Below are 11,956 nucleotides of genomic sequence, written 5' to 3'. Positions count from 1 at the left end.
CCCAATGCATCACAGTGGCAGGTTTTCAGAACAGGGAAACAAATTAGCAGTGGTGGCTGATATGGGATCAAGAAAAGCTGGCCACGAGAGATGAGTTGAATGAATATGTGCATGAATATATGCGTATATATATGTACGTATTGCCCATATGCCTCGTCCAGCAATAGCATTAATTTTAATTTTGGAGCCAGATGGACCAGATGTACAGTCGCGATCAATATGAAGGTGATCGCTCGAGCCGCAACCCGCAACCGCAGCGCCACGTTACGTCATCACCTTCCGTGGCGAGGGAAACATCTTGGTAGCCTTTCTCTCTCTTTTCGCTGTTCCTGTAACAGCTTACACTCCTCGCTAGCTAGTAACAGTTTTCTTTCGCGCTTCAACAAGCAGGGTGCGATGACACACGAAAGCATTACTTCGCTATGTCCACAGATTTCTCTCCGCAGACCGCGTCCGCGCAAACCGCGTCCGCAGACCGCGTCCGCAGGCCGCGTCAGTAAAACCGTGTCCGTCCGCAGCAGTTGAGTACAAAAAAAGCGGCTGGTTAGTCAGGGAGGTGATGCTTGTAGCCCGGAAGAGCGTAGGAGGGCAAGAAGGCAGCGTAATCATTATCTTCGCAGTTCCAAAATCGGCCGCTATGCAGCTTGAAAGGCCCACCGGTCGAAGCTCCCGCGATCACCTTCATATTGAATGCGACTGTACAAATGTCCTTAGAGATTTTTTTTCTATTATTCAGCTCATTTTGGTACCTTTGAGAAAACCGCACCGAGAGAAGGCTTTTTTTTTTCTTTTTTTTTTTAGGTAAATAAAAAAGTGAGTGCATTTTAATTTGTGTCGGAACTGGGACAATAAGCGTTTGAGACATATATGCAGTAGTTCACGGTCTGTATATTGTCGTGACGCTGGGGCTATGGCGACCCGGCCTTCACTTGGTAGCGTGCAGAGACTCCGGGTTGAAGAAGGACTGAATCTTCGAAGTTGGTAAAATATGTACAAGCAGGTTTACTGGCACTTTGAGAAAACGTATTTACAAGAATATTTACATGAAGAAGAAGGGTACATCAGCAAAATGACAAGCGTTAAGAGTTCATAGCGAGAAGCGACTGGATGAGCCGTTTACCCAGGGCCCAGAGCGACATTTCGTGCTCTGCAGCGTCCTTAAAACCCCCTATGTCCAGCCCCTCTCTGAAGATGCTGACCAACCAAATCCAGGGCACGCCCCTCAGGTATCGGCATCCAATCGAACACATCACTGCACTGATGGTCTGAAGCACTGACTGGTCCGGCATTCATTCGTTGGGCGTGATCACTTGTTGGCGGGAAAAGCTTGGGAACGGCGAGGAGAGGAGGTAATTCTATTCTTCAGCAAAGAAACCACAGGCTGGTTCTGACAAGGGGTTTTACTTCTCAGAAACCCGAGTGCACGTGGCGCCGCATAGGGCTCCCAACATTGTCCCTTTTCGACAATTGCAAATCTTTTCGACAATTGCAAATCTTTCCTGCATTCCCGGGAAATCACTTAATGGCCGTATGAGTCATGCTCCTTTCTTGTCCTGCACGTCAGCGGACATGTCACTCTGTCGTCTCCTTTGGATAGGAGGCATTCATCACTGGAGGATAGCCCTTCTCGACTGGAAGGGTAAACAAAAGAAAGCACTTCCTGCTATTTCCCGCAGGGGGACGTTTCTTTGTGTTTTTCCAGACGTTCTCTTGACAGGGTCAATTTGGCATTTGCAGGTTGTCCACAAAGCAAAACATGCTTACAAAACAGGATTCCTGGAAACAGGCTCACTTAGAGCCATTGGACCATCACCACATATTCACAAAACTTATCCATGCCCACAGGCGAACAATAGAGCGCGCAAATGCGGCTGCTTGGTCGTAACAGCCTCCTCCCCCGCCAGAAGAGACTCGGAGGGCAGCAGTCCCAGCTGCTGCATGAAGAGACGACTTAATGGCCTGCACGTGAACGCTTGAAGCTCGCTGTTGCTTGTCGCGTTGTCTTGATTGTTGTAGGCCAAATTGCTCGAGCTGTCTGAAACTCAACCACATGTCGAAGCAAGCACTCGGCTCCCGTCTGAAGAGACCAGGTTAAAAGAAAACTGCCATTGTTGTTGGAGAAAAGCCCACTCTCAAGACGTTCAGGACCCACGTATGCCTCGAAAACCAAACGTGCTGCTTTACATAGTCACATATATTCAAGCGCACGAAAAAAAAATAAAAACCTGATTATCAATTTGGATACATGGTGAGGAACATCTCGGACCGCTTAGAAAGAGCGGCTAAGCGCGTCCGCATTCCCATTTAACTTCCCCTTTTTGTATCTTATTTCAAAATTGTACTGCTGTAAAATCAAGCTCCACCTAAGAAGGCGACTGTTCTTCGATGTCGCAGTTTGCAGCCAAGCCAGGGGACAATGGTCCGTCTCTACGGTGAATTTGGCCCCTCCAAGATAGCACTGCAATTTTTGAATGGCCCATACAATGCAAGCGCACTCTTTCTCTGACGCGCAATAAGCCCTCTCTCTAGAACTCAGTTTTCTGCTCAGGTAGAGCACCGGGTGCTCATTACCGTCGTCATCTCTCTGGCAGAGAACAGCACCTAGCCCTCGATCACTGGCATCACACTGGACCGTGAATTCTCGGTCATAGTCTGGAGCTCGCAATACCGGACGGCTAATCAGCACAGCCTTCAGGTTTACGAAGGAGGCTTCCTTTTGTTCGTCCCAGACTACATTTGTCGGTTCTGTCTTGCGGAGAGCGTCGGTCAGAGGGCTAGCCAAAGCTGAATAGTTAGGGATGTAGTGATTGTAGTATCCCGTCAGACCTAGGAATGCTCGAATTTCCGTCTTCGTGCTCGGCCGCGGATAGTCTGCTACCGCAGAAATCTTAATCTCGCTGGGTTTCCTGAAACCCTGACCTACATTGTGACCCAAGTAGTCCACGGTCGCCCTTGCCAGGCAACATTTCTCGGCCTTTACGGTTAGTCCAGCTTGACGCAAAAGGCTCAGTACAGCTCTTAGATGTACCATATGGTCCGCCCATGAGTCGGAAAAAACCGCAATGTCGTCTAAATAAGGCACCGCGAATGTTTCACACCCCTTTAAAACCCTATCCATGAGTCGGGAAAAACAAAATGGAGCATTTTTGAGCCCGAAACTCATCATTGTTGGCTGGTAGCTGCCCGTCGGAGTGACGAAAGCCGCGTATCTGCTGGCGCGTTCAGTGAGCGGTACTTGCCAGTATCCTCGAGTAAGGTCCAGCGTAGTCACATATGCCGCTCTACTGATCTGTTCTACTCTCTCCTCAATATTCGGAATAGGATACACTTGATCCCTGGTGAGAGAATTTAGCTTTCGGTAGTCTACCACAGGCCTAGGGTCTTTACCTGGAGCTTCTACTAAGATCATAGGCGAAGCATAATCGCTTTCCGAGGGTTTTATTACTCCCAATTCCAGCATGCGAGTTACTTCCCTATCCAGAATTTCTCTTTGCCTTGGAGAAAATCGGTAGCACCTTGATCGCACTGGCACGTCTGAAGTCAGCTCAATATCGTGCTCAGTCAAATCAGTTCTGCCTGGCCTGTCCACGAAGCAGGCCTCAAACTCTGTTATTATCTCGCCCAGATCGGACAGCTGGGATTTCTTTAGTTCTCCTCTCTGCTCCGTCTTTTTGAGAAGCTCCTGAGCGTTGCTTCCTTTTCCGCTGAGGCAAATCAAGTTGTCCCCCATCTCCTCGGGAAGGTTTAACGTTAGATTTACCACGGCTTCCCTCTGCACATAAGGCTTCATAAGATTGCAATGATAAATGCGCACTTCTTTACGCCTACCGGGAATTTTCACTGCGTAGTTAGTGTTAGAAAGCTTTGCAACGACTTCAGCCGGTCCTTCCCACTGTACTTCGAACTTATTCTGCCTTGAACTTCTCAGCAACATCACCTGGTCCCCGATACAAAACGTCCTTTGACGGGCTGTCTTATCATAGTACACCTTGGAACGAGCCTGGGCTGACTTCATGCTGGCCTCAACGAGTTCCTTAGTGTTATGTAAGCGATTCAAGAGGTTCAGAATGAATTCTACTACTGTTGGGTCTTCTCCGCGCCCCTCCCAGGCTTCGCGCACCATTCGCAAAGGTGAGCGCAGTGACCTTCCGTACACCAACTCGGCTGGGCTAAATCCAGTGGATTCGTGCGGCACTGACCGCAAAGCGAAAAGCGCTGCAGGCAGGCAGGTATCCCATTCGCGCTTGTTTTCATAGCACAGTCCCCTCAGGACTCGTTTGAGAACAGAGTGCCATCTTTCTACGCTGTTGCTCTGCGGATGATGGATCGAGCTATGCACTACCTTAATGCCGCATCGCTCGAGAAATGAGGTGGTGAGGACACTCGTGAAAACGCTACCCTGATCACTTTGGACCTCGGAAGGGAATCCAACTCGTGCAAACACTGACAGCAGCGAATCCACTACACTCTCGGACGTCACCTCGCGCAGCGGAACAGCCTCTGGAAACTTTGTGGCTGGACATAACATAGTGAGGATATAACGGTACCCTGACTCTGTCACAGGAAGTGGCCCAACTACATCTATTACTAACCGGTGAAACGGCTCGGTAATGATTGGTACTAACACCATCGGAGCTTTCCACTTATCTTGCGCCTTTCCAACCCGCTGGCACGTGTCGCATGACCGTACAAAATTTTCCGTGTCCTTAAAACATCCAGGCCAATAGTATTCTTGCAACAGTCTCTGCTTTGTTTTCCTTATTCCAAGGTGACATGACCACGAGCTGCCATGGGAAAGTCGCAGTAAGTCTTCGCGGTACTTTTGGGGAACAACTAATTGGTCCCGCTCTATTCCGCGCTTATCCTTGAATAAGCGATACAGCACTCCCTTTCTCATCTCGAAAGAAATATTGTTTCCTGTCTTAGTGGCGCGGTGGCGTTCCCTTATCTCCTGTATCTTTGAATCATTGGCTTGCTCCATAGCTAAGTCCTCTCGGGTTCCACTTAAAAGTCTCGTGAGATTACTAGACACTGGCGGCAAGAGGTTACTCTCAAGAACGTCCTCATTCCGCGTCTCATCAAGCTCACTTTCAAGTTGACATATCTGAGATGCCTCGCTCTCAAAGTTTTCTGACCTGCTATCTTCCGCATTTACCACTGTTTTAACTGCCGTTTCCTCCGCTGTGGATTTTTCTGGAATGAGCAGTGTAGCTAGTTCTCGCGCCTTTGAACGTGTTAAGGCTTGCACAACTCTGTCTCCGAAAAGGATGCCCCTCTTTCGCAGCAGCATGTCCGATTTGTTGGAGAACAAATACGGATAGCACTTAGGAAGCTTTCCTGAAACGGCAGCCTCGGTTGTTAATTCGCCGAAAGGGCCCTCGATGACCACGTTCGCGATCGGCAAGCACACACTCTGTTCCTCAACTACCTGTCGGATCCATGCACACTGTCCTGTATAGTCGGAAGGCGATACATACGCGGGATGGACAACATCCATCGTTGCGGCCGAATCGCGCAGTACCTTGCAAGGCTTCCCGTTGACTACTAGGTCATGCATGTAAGGTTCCAAAAGCTGCATATTTTCATCGCAGTCACTGACATACGAGAAAGCAATCTTTTCTTTCCGGCAGTTGACGGCAATGTGACCCTGCTCATTACACCTAAAGCATGTGAGCGGCTTCCTAGCCTCAAGCTTATTCTTTGTGTTCTGCGCGTTGGTCACTTCCCCACTTTTCTCACTGCCGTCCTTTCTAGGGAATTTGCCTGAAGAAACCTTCATTTCTTCGTTTCCAACTCTAGCAAAGTGCCTTTCCTGACGGTTATTCACTCTCAACTTGGGATTGCGGGGCCTATCCACTGCTGGGTTGCTGAATTGTCGGCGCGAAGCATACTCCTCAATAAGTTCGGCAGCTTCAGTTGCCGACTTAATTTCGCCTCGGTCCTGTAACCAATTTTTTTTCTTTTTCTGGGAGGCAGTTATAAAACTGCTCCAAAAGAATTCGCTCGACTACAGCGTCCCTATCACTGTAGGAATCAGTGCTCTTTAGCCACTCGCCCAAATTAACTCTTAAATTGTACAGGAATTCAGGGTAACTCTCGTCCCCTGGACTTAGTAGCGTTCCGAAAACGTTGTCTGAACGCCTCGGCGCTAAGCCTATACTTTCTCAGAAGGCAAGCTTTGACCTTCTCGTAGTTGTCCGCGTCCTCCTTGCTTAGCCGCGCGACAACCTCCGCTGCCTCGCTGGGCAGAACCGTCAATAATCTCTGAGACCAAGTGTCTCGCTGGAAGGACAGTTTTTCGCAGGTTCGCTCAAAGTTAGCCAGATACAGACCGATATCCCCTGATATCACATATGGCTGCATGTACTTTGACATCTTGAAATCTGCCTCCTTGTTGAGACGAGGTACCGCTAGCTGGGGACAATCGCCCGACCTCTTGCTCAACTCTAGTTCTAATTTCCGGAGCTCAATTTCTTGGTCCAGCTTTTTTGCTTCTCTTTCAAGCTTCTCACGTTCGTGCTCCCTTTCCTCTTTTTCCCTCTCAAGTTCACGCTCCCTTTCCTCTTTTTCCCTCTGACGTTCGCGCTCCCTTTCCTCTTTTTCCCTCTCAAGTTCACGCTCACGCCTCTTTTCCTCTTTTTCCCGCTCTTTCTGCTGTCTGAGCTGCTCCTCCTTTTTTTGGGCGATGAGGTTCCATGCTTCAGTGAGCTCCTCATCATCGGCTCCCAAATCTGTGATTGCCTTTATAATCAAAGGTTTTCGTGCCAAACCACTTGTATCAATTCCCAATTCCTCACACAATTGCAACAGTTCCGGTTTCTGCAGCTTTTGTAGGTCCATGATCGCTCCGAGTGTCGGCTACTTCCAAAACAACAGTGCAAACTACCAAACCTAAAGGCGTTTCAACACTTTTTACCAGTTCTAAAATCTAACCCTGTTCTAGAACCTGGTCCACATCAGAAGAAAAGCCAAGCACTCACCCACACATGCGATCGATGTTCCGAGCTGCTCTCTTGTTGGCCGATTGTTGCTCCTGCTTGTTGCTTGAGATACCACGTCAGATCACCAGATGTTGTGGCTTGCAGATCCAGATCCCACCTCCAGTCATCAGATGTTGTGGCTTGTAGATTCAGATCCCAACGCTGGTCACCAGTGTTGGGGCTTGTAGATTCAGATCCCACCGCTAGTCACCAGTTGTCGTGACGCTGGGGCTATGGCGACCCGCCCTTCACTTGGTAGCGTGCAGAGACTCCGGGTTGAAGAAGGACTGAATCTTCGAAGTTGGTAAAATATGTACAAGCAGGTTTACTGGCACTTTGAGAAAACGTATTTACAAGAATATTTACATGAAGAAGAAGGGTACATCAGCAAAATGACAAGCGTTAAGAGTTCATAGCGAGAAGCGACTGGATGAGCCGTTTACCCAGGGCCCAGAGCGACATTTCGTGCTCTGCAGCGTCCTTAAAACCCCCTATGTCCAGCCCCTCTCTGAAGATGCTGACCAACCAAATCCAGGGCACGCCCCTCAGGTATCGGCATCCAATCGAACACATCACTGCACTGATGGTCTGAAGCACTGACTGGTCCGGCATTCATTCGTTGGGCGTGATCACTTGTTGGCGGGAAAAGCTTGGGAACGGCGAGGAGAGGAGGTAATTCTATTCTTCAGCAAAGAAACCACAGGCTGGTTCTGACAAGGGGTTTTACTTCTCAGAAACCCGAGTGCACGTGGCGCCGCATAGGGCTCCCAACATTGTCCCTTTTCGACAATTGCAAATCTTTTCGACAATTGCAAATCTTTCCTGCATTCCCGGGAAATCACTTAATGGCCGTATGAGTCATGCTCCTTTCTTGTCCTGCACGTCAGCGGACATGTCACTCTGTCGTCTCCTTTGGATAGGAGGCATTCATCACTGGAGGATAGCCCTTCTCGACTGGAAGGGTAAACAAAAGAAAGCACTTCCTGCTATTTCCCGCAGGGGGACGTTTCTTTGTGTTTTTCCAGACGTTCTCTTGACAGGGTCAATTTGGCATTTGCAGGTTGTCCACAAAGCAAAACATGCTTACAAAACAGGATTCCTGGAAACAGGCTCACTTAGAGCCATTGGACCATCACCACATATTCACAAAACTTATCCATGCCCACAGGCGAACAATAGAGCGCGCAAATGCGGCTGCTTGGTCGTAACAATATAGATGTCCCAGGCGCGTAACACAAAAGCAACTTTCTCAAAAATGGGCCCACCGTGGTGATTCAGTTGCTGCGCTCAACTGCTGATCCGAAGGACGCGGGTTCGATTGTGGCATGTATTATTTGTTAACATTATTTTTTCATTCAACGCTAATAGCCCTATAATATAACTTATAAAATTGCTGTAACGAGAATAAATATATCATAATATATTAATCTAGCCTGGCCAATGCCTCCAGTCTGTTTTCTTGCACTAATGAACCAAAGGCTCATTTGGACTTTACTCTGGAGCGTCTGAAGGTAAGTGTTGTTAACTCTGATTTGTTCAACTGCAATACCAAAAGTACGCGAGGAGGAGTTAACGCGAAAGCGTTACTTCGCTATGTTCGCAGATTTCTGTCCGCAGACCGTGTCCGCAGTGACCGCGTCCACAAAATCGTGTCCGCAGCAGTTGCGGGTAATTAAGAAGTGCTAGAGGTTAATGAGTGCTGTCAATCAATAGAGGCTGACGTAAGGTTGCCGCAGAAAAAACAATTAGGCCAAAAAAGGTAAATTATTAGAATAACTGGTTCACAGGAAAGGAAAGAAAGGCGCAGTATCTGCCACACTTGTTTTGTGGACACCTGACCCCGCCGTAAGGGAAGGGAGGAAGGTGGGAGTGAAAGCGGAAAGAGAAACGGGTGCCATAGTTCAGACTTTCGAGGTGTGCGGATGTGTCCCTGCTCGCCTCCCGCGATATCGTCACGCCTCGCTCCGTCGCGCCAGCTTCGCTGCTGCCGAGCACCTTCGCATGCGCCCGCTACCGTCCGTAGCGGCAGGCGTACGTCCTCGCTCGTCGCGCGCTCTCCAGCGCCGGCGAGTTCCTTCTACTAGGAGGTCTTCCCAGCAGTCGGCCGCGTCAGCGGCCACCCGCTACCTCTCCTAGAGGCCTAGCTCGGCGGGCCGCTTCGGCGGCCGCGGCGCCCTACTCCTCGAAAAAGGATTTCCTCGGGGCCGCCGTCGTTTGCTGCGGCGGCGGCGGCCCCCTCCCTACTTCATGGACAGCAGCCTGCAGAACCGCCCGCGGCTTCCTGCAGCTCCTTGGATCTGGGACGCACCCTGGCTAACTCTCGCTGCTACCTCGTGGCGCGAGAACCCTGCCTCCCCCCATCGCCACGGACCACGTGTTGCTGTGGATCCGGCGACCTACCCGCCGCGCTGCTGCTGCTGCAGCAGTTCCCGGCGGCCCCCCCAGTTGCCGCCCGACTTCGTCGTCGCGGTGACTCCCTGCTGACATCTTTGTGATGCCGCAGTCCTCGCTGCGCTCGCGCTTCCAGCCAAGCCAGCATGCTTGCCACGTGCAAGCCACCCGCCGTCCTCGCAGCACCACTTGTGTGCACCGAGGCGGCTCCACCTCGCCGCCATGGACCACGTGTTCTCGTGAATCCTGGCACCCCCTCCTGCTGCTACCTGGATACTCCGGGACAGCTCCCCGTGGGCTCCCTGCTCGCGGGCCTCGGCGCGCTGTCTACTGACGGTCACCTCAGCGCCACCCGCTGCGCTGCTGCCTTGGCAGCAGTCTATCGCGGTCCCCTCCTGCTGCGGCGGTTGCTCCAATCGCCGTGGCGTCCTGCTGTCAACAGCAGTCCTTCCTGTGCCTCGCAGAGGCGCAGTACCAGGCTTCGTCTGGAACAACCAGAAGCGCTGCTGCACCGGAGGCTGCGCACCGGACCACCGACCTGCCGATGCTCACCGGGCTATTTGCTTGGTGCGGGCCACAACGACAAGGCGATCTCCCCACCCCCCCCCCCACCCCTCCCAACATCCCACTTCCCCACCCCCCGGACACCAAGAGTGCCGCCGCGATATTAGGCCGGCATAACCCGTGTCCGGTTCCCCCCCACCCCCCGTGAATATCCCAAAGTTCCCAACAACAACAATATGACGTCAAGAATCTGACTTCACGCAGCCGGAAGTTCAGCCAAAAAAAGGGGGATAGGAAGAGACTGGCGCGCAATTTGAAAGTACCAAAGACTAAAAGGGGTGGTGGTGGTGGTGGTAACAACTTTTATTCCCACAAAATGAAAGGAATTATTTCGGGCTGGGGCGAGTCTAGGGTGGCCTCCAGTCGGGAGCGACCTCTTGAGCTCGCGTGACGAGGGCCAGTTCCGTAGTTTTTCTTGGGCTGGCCAACAGCTTGTCCCATTCCTCCGCTGAGGGAGCTGGCAAGAGTGTATTTGGAGGGGGTTTGCTGGAGCATTCCCACAGTATATGCTCTTGAGTGGCCTGCGTCCCGTCACCGCAGTGCCGGCATGCAGGGTTGAATTCTCCGTTCGTAATTAACGATAATCGGTAGGGGTTAAGAATGGCCTTTGTTTGTAGGCGTCTGAGTGTCGTGGCTTGCGCCCGGTCGAGGTCGGGGTGAGGGGCGGGGTACGTGCATCTAGCTCGCCATAAAAGTTCGTTATCTCCGCTTATGTGCGCGGCGCCTCGACAGGCGCGTCCGTTCCCGATAGATCTCCCGTCTCCCGGTTGGTTAAGCCTCGGGCTAGACGGTCGACCCCTTCGTTTCCGGAGTAACCCGCGTGAGCCGGAACCCATACGAGATTGATGTTGTGATTGAGAGATCGGTTGCGCAGAATTCGCGCCGCAAGTGCGCTTACAGAATTTTTGGCGAAATTTTGAACGGCGCTTTTGAGTCGCTTAGAATAGTTTTGGCGCGGGGATCCGCGATGGCCAGTGCGATAGCTACTTCCTCTGCCTCGCATATGGAGCTAGCATGAAATGTTATGGCGTTAATGAAGGTTGACTTTGGAGTGGCCATACATGCCACGTATGCTCCGTTTTTGATGTGTTGAGCTGCATCCACGTACACTGCTTGTGGATCGTCCTCGTACTGTTTCTCAAGGGTCTGTGCCCTTGTCTTCCTGCGGGCATCATGTCTGCCTGGTAGCATGTTTTTGGCTATTGGTTTAACAACTAGTCTACTAGTTATGTCAGCCGATAAATGGGGTGTTGCGCACACCTCCTCATTGGGGTGTATGTGGAGCTGGTCGAGAATTACGCGTCCCGCAAGGCTGCGTGACAAGCGGGTCACTTGTGCTGTCTTATGGGCTTCAATTAGTTCAGATAGCGTGTTAAAAATTCCCAACTGCAGTAGTCGATCTGAGTTAGCGTATACTGGCAAGCCAAGGGCCGCTTTATATGCTGTTCTAATTATGCTATTAAGTGCATCTTCGTCCCTACGACGCAGATGATAGTACGGGCAAGCGTACATGATTCTGCTTATCATAAAGGCTTGAATGATCCTGCACAGGTCGGCTTCTCTCATACCCCTGCGACGTGTGGCAATGCGTCTCACCAGCCCACCTATCTGGTGCGCCGTGACGCGTAGCCGGCGTATAGCTTCTGTGTTCTGCGTATTATTCTGAATCAACATTCCAAGAACTCTGATCGTGGCTACCGGAGGTATCGGATGGTTGTCAATGTGTAACTGGATAGGTTCTCGAGAATCTGGTTCTGCCTGTGAAGCTTGTTTGTTCCTTATAACTAATAGTTCTGATTTAGCCGGTGAACAGGTAAGGCCGTTTTCCTGCACATAAAACTGTACCGTGTCGATAGCTCGATATGACTAATATCTCCATCGGAGCCAGAATTGGTTCATATGGTGATGTCGTCGGCATATATGGAATGATGTATGTGTGGGATATCATCTAACAGACGCGGGAGGCCGCTCATAACGATGTTGGAGAGGAAAGGTGAAAGTACGGCGCCTTGCGGTGTTCC

The sequence above is a fragment of the Amblyomma maculatum genome, chromosome 6 (genome assembly GCF_055883805.1).
Source record: "Amblyomma maculatum isolate TAMU_Amacu chromosome 6, ASM5588380v1, whole genome shotgun sequence".
NCBI classification, from domain to species: Eukaryota; Metazoa; Arthropoda; class Arachnida; order Ixodida; family Ixodidae; genus Amblyomma; species Amblyomma maculatum.
This window is presented reverse-complemented; position numbering follows the sequence as displayed.